The 16807-nt window shown below is 45.3% G+C and overlaps 1 protein-coding gene and 1 long non-coding RNA gene across 6 annotated transcripts in view; one reads left to right on the forward strand and one right to left on the reverse strand.

Moving 5' to 3' along the window:
- Window positions 1-16807, forward strand: part of LOC105469659 (pyruvate carboxylase) — a 110392-nt gene that overhangs the window by 13141 nt on the left and 80444 nt on the right. The window lies entirely within an intron of this gene.
- On the reverse strand, window positions 3129-8300 carry LOC139357419 (uncharacterized). Its single transcript, XR_011610463.1, has 3 exons — window positions 7972-8300; window positions 7382-7582; window positions 3129-3183 (listed from the first exon to the last, which is right to left on the reverse strand). It is a non-coding gene; the product is annotated as an uncharacterized lncRNA (long non-coding RNA).

Consider the following 16807-nt stretch of genomic DNA (forward strand, 5'->3'; position numbering starts at 1 on the left):
TCCTCCCATCTCTTAAACCTTTCCAAATAAAGAGAAAGAGAGAGTGGTACTTACGAGTTCTTGCTTTCTGATCACGCCTGGTTACCAAGAAATTATGGCATCTGGAACCAGTGCCACCTTTTTCATGTTCTTCAGTTTACCCCCTTGGAAATGGTGAGAATTCTGGCCTCTCTCTAACCTCCCGGTGGAGAGCTACCAATCTTAGGAGAGGCCATTGCCATCAAATTCTTGTTAGAAATCTGCATCTTGGATAATAACTAGATGCAGAATTGCTTTCCTGTCCTGGTCACTGGGTATGGCCCCAGGAAGCTTGTAGGTGGTGAGTGGACCTGGTTGAGAATCATCAATGCAATTTGACCTCTCCTTTGATGTCTGATGCACATGTGGCCCCGTGTGAGTAAGAACAGAGGTTTGTAGAGTGACAAGAAAAGGACATTTGGGGGAGAAATTGGCAGGAGACTGACTGAGGTTTTTGCACTGCAAGAGTTTTTTGTCTCCCATTTAAAAAAATTGTGGTAAAATACATTGTCTTCGTCTCTTTGGGCTGCTATAACAAAAATAACCTTATTCTAGGTAATTTATAAGCAATAGAAATTTATGTATGTATTATTTTTATTTATTTATTTATTTTATTTTATTTTATTTTGAGACGGAGTCTCGTTCTGTCACCCAGACTGGAGTGCAGTGGCGCAATCTCGGCTCACTGCAAGCTCTGCCTCCTGGGTTCACGCCATTCTCCTGCCTCAGCCTCCTGAGTAGCTGGGACTACAGGCACCCGCCACCATGCCCTCCTAATTTTGTATTTTTAGTAGAGACGGGGTTTCTCCATGTTGGTCAGGCTGGTCTCCAACTCCTGACCTCAGGTGATCTGCCCGCCTTTGCCTCCCAAAGTATTGGGATTACAGGCATGAGCCACCATGTCCAGCTTCTGCAGGAGTTTTAAGTACAGTCTGTCCTCACCTGTGGCTGTGTTCCCCTTTCAGGTGGTAAAGGAGCACTGTGAGATACAGTATTTAATAGCACAGTTGTTTCTTGGTATCCTCTGGGGACTGGTTCCAAGACCCCTTATAGATGCCAAAATCCTCCAGGATGCTCAAGTGCTTGATAGAAAATGGCATAGTATTTGCATATAATCTATGCGTATCATCTTATGTACTTTAAATAATCTCTGGATAGCTTAAAATACCCAGTCCAATGTAAATGCCATGTAAATGGTTCTTATACTGTATTGTTTTTATTTGTATTATTTTTTATTGTTGTATTGTCATTTTTTATTTTGCTTTTTTGAACATGTTTGATCCCCAGTTGGTTGAATTAGTGGATGTGGAACACACAGATACAGAGGGCTGACCATATAGTAAATGAAGGCAGTGATATCACTGAGTGGCCACTCTGCTCTCAGAGAGAAAGGAAAATGTGCCTCACCATAGGACTGGTATTAAATGGATGGGGGGTGCAGAGAAGATTAAACCTAAAACTTAGTCACTTAACACAGCAATTCCAGTTCTAGAAATGTAACCTGTGGCATCATGGGACAAGCATGCAAACATATGAGGTGATAGCAGAAATTGGGAAATCACCAAAACGTACATCAGAAAATGGTTGCTACATATGAAGTCTGTTCCGTGTCATATGATGTAGCCTTTAAAAATAGCTCATGTATCCTAATCAAGGTGTCACTCTAAATTTATTACCGCAGGACAAGAGCTATGATGCCTTTACACAAAAAATGTATATTATGAAACAGAATGTGTAATATCTCATTTTTTGTTATTTTGGAATGCTATACCAACAATTTGTTCAGGTTGCTGGAGTTACGAAATTATGTGTTTAAAAAATTTTCTATGTAGTATTTTTTCTTTGTAGTATGTTTTAAGTTATCAATTTAAAAAATCTAAATAGAGAAGGGTGCAATTCATAACACTACTTGGGGCTTGAGGTCGAGTACTAGGTACTTAACTATCAGAGTTCTACTTTTTTACCCCTCTTTTCCAAAACATTGTTTCGGGGGATGAAAACCTCTTTGTAAATGCCATATGAGATATAGATTGCTGGGGAGTGGTGGAGTGAGGACTTCATAAAAGCTCTTCCTCTATTAAAAGGAATGAGAAAACTGGCAAAAATGATCCAAACCAACTTTTTCAGAACTTGAGAAATTAACCAAAGGCTTGCAACAATCTAAGACACATTTATTCAGGAAAAATTGCAGAAAAAAATTATCCTTGTTTTCAACAAAAAGTTATGAGGCCTGCAAAGAAACAAGAAAGTATGGTTCATACACAGGGAAAGACAGTCTTTTCCAGCCCAGATGTTGGACTTCATAGACAATGATGTTAAATCAGCTATTTTAAATATGTCTAAAGAACTTAAGGAAAATGTGAGAAGAATGCCTCACCAAATAGAGGGAGGCCAAGGCGGGCAGATCACGAGGTCGGGAGATCGAGACCATCCTGGCTAACACAGTGAAACCCCGTCTCTACTAAAAATACAAAAAATTAGCTGAGTGTGGTGGCACGCACCTGTTGTCCCGGCTATTTGGGAGGCTGAGGCAGGAGAATCGCTTGAACCCGGGAGATGGAGATTGCAGTGAGCTGAGATTGCGTCACTGTACTCCAGCCTGGGTGACAGAGCAAGACTCTGTCTCAAAAAAACCCCAAAAAACCCCAGAAATTCTGGAGTTGAACAGTACAGTTACTGACATGAAAAATTCTCTAGAGGCTGAACAGATTTGAGCAGGCAGAAAAAAAATCAGCAAGCTTGAAGGTAGATACCTTGAGATGTTTCAGGCTGAGAATGAAAAAAGAATGAAGGGGCTGGGCGCAGTGGCTCACGCCTGTAATCCCAGCACTTTGGGAGGCCGAGGCGGGTGGATCACAAGGTCAAGAGATTGAGACCATGGTGAAACCCCGTCGCTACTAAAAATACAAAAAATTAGCCGGGCGCGGTGGCGGGCGCCTGTAGTCCCAGCTACTCAGGAGGCTGAGGCAGGAGAATGGCGTGAACCCGGGAGGCAGAGCTTGCAGTGAGCTGAGATCACGCCCCTGCACTCCAGCTTGGGGGACACAGCGAGACTCCGTCTCAAAAAAAAAAAAAAAAAAAAAAAAGAAAGAATGAAGGAAAGTTAACAGCTTCAGAGACCCATGGTGCACCGTCACGCAAATCAACATATGCATGATGAGAGTCCTAGAAGGAGAGGAGAGAAAGGGTCAGAAAGAATGGCCAGAAGCTGATGAAAAACAATAACCGACCCACTCAAGAAACTCAGTGAACTCCAATGAGGATGAATATCAGAGATCCACAGCGAGATATTTCATAACTAAAGTGTCAAATGACAAGGAATCTTGAAAACAGCAAGAGATGAGCAACTTATCTTGTACAAAGGATCTTTGATCAGATTAACAGCTCATTTCTCCTCAGAAACTGTGGGAGCCAGAAGGTAGTGGGATGAACGCTGTTGAAGGCAAAACCTTCAACTGTAATTATTGGACTTTTGAGTCATAGATGGCCCTGACCTCTTTGTCTTCAGGGACAGTTTTTCAATTTAATCCCTAATAATCCCTAATAACCATTAGTCAAGCTTCCTTGACCTGTAGGAAGGCCTGTCTTTAGGCTGGGCACAGTGGCTCACGCCTATAATCCCAGCGCTTTGGGAGGCCCAGACAGGTGGATCACCTGAGGTCAGAAGTTCGAGACCAGCCTGACCAACATGGTGAAACCCCATCTCTACCAAAATACAAAAACTAGCCAGGAGTGGTGGTGCATACCTGTAGTCCCAGCTACTTAGGAGGCAGAGGCACGAGAATCATTGCTTGAACTTGGGAGGTGGAGGTTGCAGTGAGCCGAGATCGTGCCACTGCACTCCAGCCTGGGAGCCTGGGTGCCTGGGTGCCTGGGTGACAGAGTGAGACTCCATCTCAAAAAAAAAGAAAAAAAAAAAAAAAAAAAGGAAGACCTGTCTTTTACAGAGTTCCCTTCCCCAAGGTTTTCTAGAAATACCCCAGGGATGCTTATGTGTTCCACCAAGTTTGGAACATAGTTAGGGAGTGAAAAACATATGTTAAATGAATGTCATCTGTCTGGCTTGGTTATTTCCTTGGCCAGCTGTTCTCTTCTGCATATTGCCTAGTTCTCCCTGCCCCAGGGCTGTTACTTCACCCTTCATACCTACTGCCTTAAAGATGCAAACGGGCTGTCAGGCATTTCACAACATTTTACTGAATGCTTGGAGATAGCAGAATGGAATTATAATACAGAAAAAGATGTTTTGCTCGCAAAGGGGAATTCACCCTTTACCTCAAGAAAAATAGAGCAATTGCCAATAACAATAATGGTGGCCTCTCTCCCCTGCCCATTAACTGTCAGGGGATCAACAAATACTGGGGTCTAATCTCAACTAGTGTTACTCCAGGACTCCACATGGAGCTGACTGCTGATGTTCTGTTGTTGATAATATCCTTTATGTGTGTGTAGCACTTTATAGTTTTATTTCATTTTTTCTCTCCTTTTTTTTTTTTTTTTTGTGACAGGGTCTTGCTCTGTCACCAGGCTGGAGTACAGTGGCACCATCCAAGCTCACTGCAGCCTCCACCTCCTGGGCTCAAGCAATCCTCCCACCTCAGCCTCCCGAGTAGCTGAGACTACAGGCATGTGCCACCAACCCGGCTAATTTTTTTTTTTTTTTTTGAGACAGGGTCTCACTCTGTCACCCATGCTGGATGACAGAGACGTAATCACAGCTCACTACAGCCTCGACTTCCCAGGCTCAAATGATCCTCCCACCTTAGCCTCTTGAGTAGCTGAGACTACAGGCATGTGCCACCACGCCTGGCTAATTTTTGTATTTTTTGTAAAGATTGTGTTGCCCAGGCTGGTCTCACACTCCTGAGCTCAAGCGATCCTCCTGCCTCGGCCTTCCGAAGTGCTGGGATTACAGGCATGAGCTACAGCACTTGGCTAGTTTTATTTTATTAACCAGTTTTCCCTGGAACTGGTTATGGTTGTGGTTTTGCTGTTTGTGGATGACAGACCCGAGGTTCAGAGAGATTCAGTGTCTCTCTCAGCTTCACTAGGAAGAGTTATAGCCAAGCTCTGACAACAGCAAACCAGATTCTGGCCTGAGGTTCTCAGAATATGCTGCTGTTCCACAGGATGTTACGATATGGTGTGGCAGGGTGTTACAGTGCACAGGGCTGAAAAGACCAACCTGGGACCCTCCCCTTTCCTTCTGAACTTGATCACTTTATGGACGTTTGCAGCTTTTATCATAAGAGCCATTTGTTGTCACATGGCTTCTGGCCAACTGGGAGTCTACCTCCATCTAAGGCAGGGCTCTTCTCCCTACCATGTTGCCCAAGGCTGTTTCAGTAGGACTGTAAGGTTTTCTTCAGCCCTCCTGGCTTTTGACTACCCCATTCCAGCTGGTTGCAAAATAGCTATTTGTGTTTTTGCTGACCTGAGCCATCTTTCTGTCCATTTTTACTTCTGATGTTCTTAAGTGGCAATTTCAGTATCTAGCAGAATGAATTCCCCATTTTCTAATCCTGAGTTTTCTCACTTGACTGAGTGGCTTAAGGAGGACAAGTTATTACTGTGTAGTATTCTAAGAAATGGTTCTTTCCTTCAGCATTTACTGTGGTATGCACAGCTCCTTACTGGATGCTGTGAGGCTACAGGAGGATCTGACAAGGTGGCTTTGCCCTGAGTCGTTTATCTGTGGTTGGGAGAGAAGGAATACACGTGCTGGACCAAATATATGCTTGCATAGTGACTGGCTAGTGTGGAAGAGTAATAATGACCTCATTGATCCTGCTTCTGTGCCAGGTGAGATGCTAAATGCATAAACATACACAGGGGGCCGGGCACAGTGGTTCACACCTGTAATCCCAGCACTTTGGGAGGCCGAGGCGAGTGGATCACCTGAGGTCAAGAGTTCGAGACCAGCCTGACCAACATGGTGAAACCTCATCTCTACTAAAACACAAAAAATTAGCTGGGTGTGGTGGGAGGCTGAGGTGGGAGAATGAGTTGAACCCAGGAGTTAGAGGTTGCAGTGAGCCAAGATCATGCCATTGTACTCCAGCCCAGGCAACAGAGTGAGACTGTATCTCAAAAACAAAAACAAAACACACATAGGGAATTACCAGGGGAATGGCATAGCAGGGTTAAGAGCATGGACCCTGGAGTCAGGCGGACAGGATGGAGTTCAGGCTTAGCCCCGATTAGCAAGTTCCTTAGCTTCTTCAAGCCTTGGTTTCCTCATGTATAAAATGAGGGCATTAAGACCTTCCTTCCTTGTATTACTGCCCCCATTTTATAGAGGAGGAAACCAACCAGTGGGGGCTGTTGGGTAGAGATCAAATGCAATAACTTTTATACAAATGAAGTAACACATATTCATTCTGTACAAATGAAATAACACATAAACAAATGAAATAACACAGTCATATGCCTGACACTTTGGACACATTGTATTGGTGGCTCTGTTAATGGGACCAGTGATGAACAGTTAGAAGGGAACCCCTTGAGGGCAGAATATGTGAGTCTGAGGCCCTGAGAGATAAGGGGACTCTCTCAGGTGGGTGGAGAGCTGGTCCTCGTGTGTGTGATATTTGAGTTCATAGGAGGGGGGTGCCCCCGGGCAGTGGCACAGGGAGTGAGGCCATGGTGATGAGACAGAGGGTGATGCCCCAGCCTTGCTGGCATGGAGGAAGGCAATGGGAAGCCGGCAAGGGTGGAGGCTGTGCCTGCGTTGACCACTGTGGAATCCTCAGGGCCTAGCACTTGGGAAGCAATGTTGGAATGTGCTGATGGGGCATAGTGAGCATTAGGGCTGGAAATTCATTCTGTGAACTCCAGCTGCGTGTTGGGATTTGAGACAATAAGAAGCCCCTGAGATGCCTGAGCCAGGACTACCCAGAGGTGAATAGGATTTTGGAAAACCTCTGGACGGAGTGGGTGGCTGCCTGGGAATGGGGAGAGGCAAAGGTTGGGTGGGGACTAGCTCAGCAGGGAATAACTCAGACGTTCCGGAGTGATGCAAGTGGAGGTTAAGGAAGTGGTTGCAATGGGAAGGAAGCGGCAAATATAAAGTGTCACAGAAGAAAAGTTGTCACGGGCCAAGTAGAGGGAGGGATTGGAGAGCTCTAAATTGCAGCTCAGTCTTCATCTTGAAATGCAGGTGGAAAAAGCCACCCCATTTATTTAGCTAATGGGAGCTGACTCCAAGACCTGAGGTCAGGAAAAGTGGAGAGACAAATAGAAAAGAAACAGGGAATTGGGACAGGGCATCATCTTTGGGGATGGTGGGCTTTTAAGCCCAACTCTGCATTTCCTGAGAAAATTGAGACAGCTTGAGACCAGAGCAATGGGCTTTGAGACTTACCCAGAGAAAATGTTACCCAGAGAGGAGAAAGGTCTGGTAGGGCCTGAAGATTCTTGAGCTGATTTTCCCTAGTTCTTGGCTCTTAGTGCCTCCCATTTCTCCTGATCTGATGGTTTCTGGTGCAGACAGTTGCATCGCATCTGTGGTTGGCCGCTTGCTGTTTGGTAAGCCTGGGCTGAAGGGCTGAGGCCTCTGGAAGAGCTGTCAGGAGAGACACACCTTCAGGGTACTTGGAGCTTTCCCCCTTGCTTCCAGGGCAGGATAGGCGGAAGCTGAAACTGCCTTCTAGCAAACAGATTTACACTGACCAAAACAATGTATTTGTAGGTGTTAGATTTAAGAGGTTTAGGTTTTCCATTGGATTTTTTAGGTGCATGGTGGGAGATGTATTTTAGAGAGAAGGATTCTCCTAGCAGACACAAAATATGAATTAAGAACCCTTGTTTCTGTTTTTCTCCCAACTACTTCTTGATATTCATAGTTCCTGTGCTGGGACTTTGGAATGCGTTTTGGTGTGCAGAAAAGACAGGGCATTTGCTGCCAACAGGGGACATACATTGAGACTAAATTCACAAGATAAGGGATTTTACCTTCCAAGAAAAGATCTGTGTCTGGTCCTGTATCTGGCTTCTTTCTTTGTTGTTTTTGCAGTTCTGAATCAGTTTTCTTTCCCCGGATGGCTAGCTTCTCCAGCTGGAGAGAACTTTAAAGAGGCTTTTTTCCCCCAGGGCCAAATTAAGGATACTTCTGGGCTAAAGGGCAAATGCAGCCATTCCTAGTGGATTTATGGCCTCAAAAGGACATTTCAGCTGCTGCATCTGCGAGATTTTTGTCCCAGCCCAGCCAGCCCAGCAGCGTAAGCCGAAAGGTTTAGTCACTGACAGAGTCCAACCAAGGGGTCTCTACGGAACCCTGGGCTTGGATGGGCTGGAGTTCTACCCTGCCATTGAAATCATTTGAGCCGGTAGAGTGCCTTCCATGCTGAAAACAGTTCTGATGTACCAGTTACTGATGGGGCAAAGGAGGCCCAGGTATGACCTAGGTAACTCCTCAGAGATGCTACCTTTGAACCTAATAGTCTTCTAGCAGGTTACCAAGCGGTAATCCAAAAAGTTAGTGTTTAACTTTAAAAAAAAAAAAAAAAAAAAAAGGTATTCAGTTCAGCTACGTAATACTTGCACCTGGTACAAACATTGCAATGTATAAAAGTCTCATTTTTTCTCTCTCCCCAGTAAACTGGTTCCCCTCCCAGGAGGCCACTTCTGGTTAAATTATCTTGTCTATCCTTTTGGAGGTGGTATACCCTTTGAAATAGAAACATATTTCTTTTTTTCTTTTTCTTTTTTTTTGAGATGGAGTCTTGCTCTGTCGCCCAGGCTGGAGTGCAGTGGCACGATCTCTGCTCACTGCAAACTTCGCCTTCCGGGTTCATGCCATTCTTCTGCCTCAGCCTCCCGAGTAGCTGGGACTACAGGCACCTGCCACCACGCCTGGCTAATTTTTTTGGTATTTTTAGTAGAGACGGGGTTTCACTGTGTTAGCCAGGATGATCTTGATCTCCTGACCTTCTGATCCACCTGCCTTGGCCTCCCAAAGTGCTGAGATTACAGGCGTGAGCCACCGCGCCCAGCTATAGAAACATTTCTATTGTTTGTTTTCTCCTGTGCCCTTTCTGCTCCATGCCCTTTTCATTTATCAGTGTATCTTGGAAATCGTCCCATGTCAGCACAGATAAGAAGTCTGCAGTACTCTGTGTGCCATTGCATGGGTTTTTTTTTTTTTTTTTTTTTTCATTTTACCATTTGTTTATTGCAAAATCCCACACTTACAGAAGGCATATTTAAAACATAGGGTATGTTAAAACAAAACATCTGTGTTCCTATCCCCAGGTTAAGGTTAGGACCATATAAGCCCCCTATGTTCCTCCCTGGTTGAAGTTCCTTCCCTCAGCTATTCCTTTTTTTTTTTTTTCTTGAGACGGAATCTCGCCACTCTGCTGTCCAGGCTGGAGCGCAGTGGTGCCATCTCGGCTCACTGCAACCTCTGCCTCCTGGGTTCAAGTGATTCTCTTGCCTCAGCTTCCTGAGTAGCTGGGACTATAGGTGTGTGCCAGCATGCCCAGCTAATTTTTGTATTTTTAGTAGAGACAAAGTTTCGCCATTTGGCCAGGCTGGTCTTGAACCCCTGACCTCAGGTGATCCGCCCGCCTCAGTCTCCCAAAATGCTGGGATGACAGGTGTGAGCCACCACACCTGGCACTCCAGCTATTCTGACTTCTGTGATATTTATTATTTTGTTCTTGTTAGTTTTCCCACCAATAGCCAACCTCTGAATAACTTATTGTTGAATTTTGCCTGGTTTTGAGCACCTGGACCTGGAATCCTAACAGTAGATTTCTGTGACGTGCTCAGCATTACATTTGCGATTCATCCATGTGGATGCACGTGGCTCTGTTCATGTTCACTGCCATAGAGCTTTCCATTGAATGAATATCCACAGCGGGTTGATCCTTTCTGTTGCCCTGTTGCCAGGAAGCCCTTGGTCTGCTTTTTGTTTTTTTTTCTCTCTCAGGAATAACCATGCTGGGAACTTTTTTCTTTTTTTTTAAGACAGAGTCTTCCTCTGTCGCCCAGGCTGAAGTGCAGTGGTGTGATCTCAGCTCACTGCAACCTCTGCCTCCCGGGTTCAAATGATTTTCCTGTCTCAACCTCCCAAGTAGCTGGGATAACAGGCGTGTACCACTACGCCCAGCTAATTTTTGTATCTTTAATAGAGACAGGGTTTTGCCGTGTTAGCCAGGCTGGTCTTGAACTCCTGAACTCAGGGGATCCACCCGCTTCAGCCTCCCAAAGTGCTGGGATTACAGGCGTGAGCCATCGTACCTGGCGGGAACATTTTTACACATGGCTCCTGGAACACATGAGCAAGAATTTCTCTGGGGTGTAAACTAGGAGTGGAGTTGCTGGCATGTCTAACTCTTCTAGATTATCCGAAACCGAAGTTTTGAGGTTTTGAAAACTAATTTGCCCTTCTCCTACTAACAGTATATACAGCAGTATAGACAGAGTATTTTCTAATTACCCAGGTAGTACAACTTTGGACTGCAAGTTTGTGTGAGGGCTGTTTTGAGATTGAAGCTTCTTGGGGGGAGTTTTTTGTTTTTCTACCTGCTCAGTGCCAAGGATTTAGACAGTTGATTTTTCTTGCAGGTAGTTCTTGGGGACAGGGAAGGGTAGATGAAGTTTTTTGTGGTTCACTGTTAGGTTAAGGGAGTATCCTTTGGAAGTCCCAACTTCACTAGGGGTAAGATCTCTTTAGATTTCCCACCATGGCTGGGCTCTGGGCGGTGCTTCTGTGACCTTCTGAGGCTTTGAAAACTGAAGCTCAGGTTTGCCTAGTTCTGCAAATGCCCTCTAGATAAAAGCTTCAGTGTTAATTTGCCTCCCTAGTTTCTCCTTCTTAGGGTTTTAGCCTGAGTGTTCCTTATTTTCTTGCCTGTGCTTTTAAGACAAAATTTAATTTGGCCAGGTGTGGTGGCTCATGCCTGTATTCCTAGCACTTTGGGAGGCCAAGGTGGAAAGATCACTTGAGCCCAGGAGTTTGAGACCAGCCTGGGCAACATAGTGAGACTCCCGTCTCTATTTCAAAAAAATATGTAAAAAATAAAAAGAAGGCCGGGCACCATGGCTCACACCTGTAATCCCAGCACTTTGGGAGGCCGAGGTGGGTGAATCACTTGAGATCAGGAGTTCAAGACCACCCTGGTCAACATGGTGAAACCATGTCTCTACTAAAAATACAAAAATTAGCCGGGCATGGTAGTCCCAGCTACTTGGGAGACTGAGGCAAAAGAATCGCTTGAACCTGAGAGGGAGAGGTTGCAGTGAGCTGAGATTGTGCCACTGCACTCCAGCCTGGGGGACAGAGTGAGACTCTGTCTCAAAAAAATAAATAAATAAAAAATAAAGTAGCACTTTCAAGATGAGCCTTTGCATCCCTAGGGTTATGGCTTGCATTCTCAGGGCTTGCTGGCTTTCACATTTGAGAAGTAAGGCTGTCAGCACCACAGTGATGAGACGGAAGTGGGTTCGGCCACTCCCCCAAAATTTTAGTACTGTGTTTGGGCCTGGAAATCTGACTCATGTTTCAAACTCACATGACACTGATTTGTCCCAGAAGGCTACTTTATGGGTTTATTTATTTATTTATTTATTATTATTTTTTTTTTTGAGACGGAGTCTTGCTCTGTCGCCCAGGCTGGAGTGCAGTGGCGCGATCTCGGCTCACTGCAAGCTCCGCCTCCCGGGTTCACGCCATTCTCCTGCCTCAGCCTCCCGAGTAGCTGGGACTACAGGTGCCCACAACCGCGCCCGGCTAATTTTTTGTATTTTTAGTAGAGACGGGGTTTCACCGTGGTCTCGATCTCCTGACCTTGTGATCCGCCCGCCTCGGCCTCCCAAAGTGCTGGGATTACAGGCGTGAGCCACCGCGCCCGGCCACTTTATGGATTTATAATGAGAGATAGAATCTCTGGGGTCAGCCTCTTCTGGTTTAAAGATCTGTGGTTGACCCATCGGTACCAGGTAAGTCTTAGATGGTGGCTCAGTCCATTCTAGCATTCAATAAGTAGTACAGATAGGGTTGCTTAGAGAGCAGGAATCGTACACAGGCCCTTTTTAAAAACGATATGACCCTATTTTAGACCCTGACCCTCCTTGTCCCTGGTTGCAGATTCTCACTTTCATGTAGTGTTTCCTTCCCAAATATTTTGCTATTTTATCCTTTTGATTTCTGAAATTGCCCATAATGATTAATGCTCACAGCTGGGCGCAGTGGCTCATGCCTGTAATCCCAGCACTTTGGGAGTCCGATGTGTGTGGATCACCTGAGGTCGGGAGTTCAAGACCAGCCTGACCAACATGGAGAAACCCTGTCTCTACTAAAAATACAAAATTAGCCAGGCAAGGTTGCACATGCTTGTAATCCCAGCTACTCGGTAGGCTGAGAACAGAGAATCGCTTGAATCCGGGAGGCGGAGGTTGCGGTGAGCCGAGATCACTCCATTGCACTTTGAGATTTTTGAGACTCTGTCTCAAAAATGATAGTAATTAATGCTTTCTTTTTTTGCACTACTAGATAGACTGAACACCCCATGGTCATTCTGCTGCCAAGTTCGTCTTGGTAGGTGCTGATTTCAGGCTGGCCTGATTCTTGTTTTTTGAAAAATTCTTTTCAAGCCATTTTATGTTGTCCTATTGTCTGAATACAGAAAGGGTACCTGCTTTATTTAATCTACGTAGAGATTACCGTCTGTTTGTAGTGCCTTACCATTTCCAAGGTACTTTCATGTGTGTGATCTCATTCAATGCTTGCCTGCCTTCCACATTTTAAAGGACTGGCCCCGTGTCACAACATTCAGCCCCTGAGTCTCAGGGAGGTTTATTGCTGCCCCTTGGACACCAAGCTGTAAATGAACTTCACTTCCAGGAGGAGTCGGCCTTCCATTTCGCACATTTCTGCAGAGGAGAAGACGAGGGGACCATCACCTATTGATGTGTTCGTAAATGCACAGGTTTTATTTCCCAGATCAGCATTTTTTAATAGATATCTAGCTTATTCCTAATTGTATTCACACATGAAAAAGAAACTTTCCTTCAGAATGCCTGTTCTTTCTTCACGTTCTCTCTTTTCTAGTGCTCCCTTCTCCCCTTCCACTTTTCCACATGAATTTTGTAGATTTCATTGTCTCAGTTTTCCAAGTTGCCTTCTGAGTGCAGCGATTGTAGCCACCCCCTTTCTAGCATGTTCTGTCTGTGCTGTGAAGCTGTGCCTTGTGCAGTGTTCGGTCAGCCGCCCTCCTCTCCTCGCCCTGTCCACACAAGGTCTCTCTGCCCGTGTTTACTCTGCTCTCCAGGTTCCCCACCTTTGCCAGGGAGAGGCCTTCCTGGCTCTTTAGTGATTCTGTCCCTGGTCCACTATCAGCCTGCCCTGCTCTCCTTATCACATTCACCGAACCCGTCTGTTCTCAGGGCCATTTTAGACATTCTTTTTACAATTAAAAATTTAAACTAGAACATTTATGATGTGACTAATCACTGAAGTCCTTAAGATGAACTGTAGCTTCTGCCCTCCTGGGTTTGCAGGCCCCTGCCTGAATCTGCAGTGGACAATTTCTAGGTGCCTCATTTGACCAGCCTGGGTGGTCTTTTAGCCTTGGCATGTCAGTCATACTTTCTCATGTGTTTGGCAGGGTAGCCACGTCTGCCACAGGTGGGCTTTTTTTTTTTTTTGAAATGGAGTCTTGCTCTGTTGCCCAGGCTGGAGTGCAGTGGCTTGATCTTGGCTTGCTGCAAGCTCTGCCTCCCAGGTTCACGCCATTCTCCTGCCTCAGCCTCCCCAGTAGCTGGGACTACAGGCTCCCCACCATGCCCAGTTAATTTCTTTTGTATTTTTAGTAGAGATGGGGTTTCACCATGTTAGCCAGGATGGTCTCAATCTCCTGACCTTGTGATCCACCCACCTCGGACTCCCAAAGTGCTGGATTACAGGAGTGAGACACTACACCCGGCCTGCCACAGGTGGGCTTCTGAAGGTGGTAGACCTTGGAGCCAAGCGGTAGCACAACATAGGCATCTGAAATCCACACGTCCCTTTGTGACTTCATGTCTGTGGCCAAAATCAACGAGCAGATGTATATTGTTATGTTTGCTGGTATTGTTCATCTTAAAACTTATTTCCCTCTCTGTCTCTTCGTGTAAATTTCTCCTTTATATTATTTTCTTTTTTTTTTGTTTTTTTGTTTTTTTGTTTTTCGAGACGGAGTCTCGCTCTGTCGCCCAGGCTGGAGTGCAGTGGCGCGATCTCGGCTCACTGCAAGCTCCGCCTCCTGGGTTTACGCCATTCTCCTGCCTCAGCCTCCTGAGTAGCTGGGACTACAGGCGCCCACAACCGCGCCCGGCTAATTTTTTTTTTGTATTTTTAGTAGAGACGGGGTTTCACCGTGGTCTCGATCTCCTGACCTTGTGATCCGCCCGTCTCGGCCTCCCAAAGTGCTGGGATTACAGGCGTGAGCCACCGCGCCCGGCCTATATTATTTTCTTATTTCTCTTAGTCCCAATTCTATAAACCTTTCCTGTTTCCCATGATCTAGTCTCCAGGCTTCCTTACTACCCTCTCCCCTTGAGTAGGCTTGACACCATCCAGTCCTTTCAAGTGGGGAAAGCAGAACCCAAAGTTAGTATCCCAGTTTCTATCTTTTTTTTTTTTTTTTTTTTTTTTGAGATGGAGTTTCGCTCTTGTTGCCCAGGCTGGAGTGCAATGGTTCGATCTCAGCTCACTGCAACCACTGCTTCCCGGGTTCAAGTGATTCTCCTACCTCAGCCTCCCTAGTAGCTGAGATTACAGGCACCTGCCACCAAGCCCAGCTAATTTTTTGGGTTTTTTTTGTTTTTGAGATGGAGTCTCGCTCTGTCGCCCAGGCTGCAGTGCAGTGGCACTGTCTCAGCTCACTGCAAGCTCCGCCTCCCAGGTTCACGCCATTCTTCTGGCTCAGCCTTCTGAGTAGCTGGGATTACAGGCGCCTGCTGCCACGCCCAGCTAATTTTTTTGTATTTTTAGTAGAGACGGTTTCACCATGTTGGTGAGGCTGGTCTCGATCTCCTATCTCGTGATCCGCCCACCTCGGCCTCCCAAAGTGGTGGGATTACAGGCGTGAGCCACCGCACCTGGCAATTTTTTTGTATTTTTAGTAGAGATGGGGTGTCACTGTGTTGGCCAGGCTGGTCTCGAACTCCTGACCTCAGGCAATCCACCCACCTCAGCCTCCCAAAGTGCTGGGATTACAGGCATGAGCCACTGCCCTCGGCTTGCCTGGCTGATTTTTAACAGTGACTTTTAAATTTCTACTGCCATCCAGCGCATTCCTAGGCTGCTGTGTGTGTTTCCTATCAGAGAATGAAAACCAGAGGAGTACGGGAGTACACTGGTGTGGTTGGGAGTCGAGCTTTAGAGTCACACTGCTGAGTTCAAGTCCTTGACTAATTAAAGCATGACTAGGGGAGGCCAGCCTGGATAGTTAAAAATTACATATTTAAAACGTAATGTATGTATGAGCATTCACAGCAGCATTATTCAAATACAGAAAAATTTAGCCAGTCATGGTGGTGCATGCCTGTAATCCCAGCTACTCAGGAGGCTGAAGGTGGGAGAATCGCTTGAACCCGGGAGGCAGAGGTTGCGGTGAGCCAAGATCGCGCCATTGCACTCTAGCCTGGGTTTTGAGAGCAAAACTCTGTCTCAAAACACAAAAAAAGAACCAAAAGGTGGAAACAAACCAGATGTTCATCAACCAATGAATGGCAACACAAAATATGGCCTACCCATCCAGTGGAATGTCGTTCAGCCATCAAAAGGAGTAAAGTTCTGACACGTGCTACAACATGGATGAACCAGGAAAACACTGTGCTAAGTGAAAGAAGCCAGACACAAAGTCACATATTATATGACATTTCTAGGAAATATCCAGAATAGGCCATAGAGATGGAAAGCAGATTACTGGTTGCCAGGGGCTGGGGGTGGGTGGGAATGGGGAATGACAGCTATTGGTACCAGGTTTGTTTTTGGAGTGATTGAAAAGGTTCTGGAATTGGATAGTCGTGATGGTTACCAACATTATAAATATGCTAAAAAGCACTGAACTGTATAGTACTGGTAACTAGAATATGTGCATTATTAGGCCTATGTATTAAACAATTCTAGTTGGTCATGTCCCTAGTCCCCGGTTGTGTTGACTTGCCATGATTTGTTTAACCATTTGCCTACTGTTGAGTACTTGGGTTATTTCCAGGATTTTGTGATCATTGATAATGGTAAGCCTTACTTTCAAAGTCTGATATGCTTTTTTAAAAATTCTACTTCCTACGTGATGCTAGGCACTTAAGAAGTACTCTATAAATATTTATTGAATTATCTATGCTTGCTATTCCTGTTTCATTAGTGTAGATAATTACTTTCTGTTCCAGATTATTTCAAAAGACAATATTCCTTAAACTATTAGCCTTTCAGTGAGAGCTGTACATTTTACATTTGTAAGTGGTGTATTTCAGATAGAAATAGTTTGCTTGCCTTTTCTAATCACAAAGGTAATATCTGCTAATTGTAAGAGATTCAGATAATGGCCTTGCCTGGACAGTGGCCTTTATCACAGTCCTCCAAGCAGTTCCACATCTGCAAAGAAACATGCTTCTTATCTTTTTGCCATATCATCATTATCTTCTCTGCATCTTGAGTTTGTTTGACTCATTTTCTTCCAAAAAACTTCTTAGATACCTTCTGCTAGACAGTAGCCTACAATGTATGATGCCATTGCTGCCTTCTTTTTTTTTTTTTTAACTCCCCTCCCCTCCTCCATTGTCCTTTTGTCCAAAG

The sequence above is a fragment of the Macaca nemestrina genome, chromosome 12 (genome assembly GCF_043159975.1).
Source record: "Macaca nemestrina isolate mMacNem1 chromosome 12, mMacNem.hap1, whole genome shotgun sequence".
In the NCBI taxonomy this organism is placed as follows: domain Eukaryota; kingdom Metazoa; phylum Chordata; class Mammalia; order Primates; family Cercopithecidae; genus Macaca; species Macaca nemestrina.